This window comes from Siniperca chuatsi, linkage group LG12 (assembly GCF_020085105.1).
Source record: "Siniperca chuatsi isolate FFG_IHB_CAS linkage group LG12, ASM2008510v1, whole genome shotgun sequence".
NCBI classification, from domain to species: Eukaryota; Metazoa; Chordata; class Actinopteri; order Centrarchiformes; family Sinipercidae; genus Siniperca; species Siniperca chuatsi.
Window position 1 is genome coordinate 14,784,575 of NC_058053.1, and position 1,039 is coordinate 14,785,613.

Below are 1,039 nucleotides of genomic sequence, written 5' to 3' on the forward strand. Positions count from 1 at the left end.
ATTTAGTATCTTTTTTTTGTCATTTAGCTTTTTTTAATTTAACATTTTGACATTGTACAACACTCTGATACAAACTTTATTTAATTTGGACACATTACTCATAATTTTGGAAAACAGAAAAAAGATCAGCATTCAAGACTAAAGACAACAACATCACTAAACAACTATGTAAACATAAAAGGCTGTTAATTAGAACAACCCTGGCACCCGGATGTATTTAGTACTCCATCCCTCTTTAGGATGTTGCACACTAAGACTCATGGTTGACAGCTTAAAAACAAGATGAAGAGTCTACAGCCACGCTAGTGTCTTTGTGATGCTGTACATAGACTCATCTAATAGCTCAGATCAGCCTGCTAATTTCTTCAGTGATAATGCTAGCATGTTGATGTTTAGCAGGTATAATGTTTAACATCTTATTTTAATGTATTAGCATGCTAATTAGCGCAAAACAAAGCTGAGGCTGATGGGAATGTCATTAGTGTTGCAGGTATTTAGTCATAAAAGTATTAGACTATTGGAAATTTTGACCATGATGGTAGAAGCATGGTCAGGGGATCAAAGTTTTTACAATTCATCCTCCATTAAACCATGAATGTCTATACCAAATGACATGGGAATCCATCAAATAGATATTTAAATGATAACCACAAATGTCAACCTCATGATAGTGCTAGAGGAAAAGATAGCCAAAATCTGTAGGATTCATCCTGAGGGGGACATGAATATCTTAATACTTGTCCAGACATTCCACTCCGAACCAAAAGCTTCAACCTGTTGGTGGCGCTAGAGGGAAACTCAAGATCACCAAAGTTATTAGAATACATAATTTGGGAACCATGAATGTTTGTACAAAATTTTGTTCCATTCAATCAAGTAGATGCTGAGATATTTCACTGAATAGGTAAAAATTTTGACCTGCAAATGGCACTAGAGGAAAAGTCAGAAGATCACCAAAGTCAGTAAGATTCATCCTCTGGGGACCATGAATGTCTGTACAAAATTTCATGACAATCCACCAAATGGATGTTGAGATATT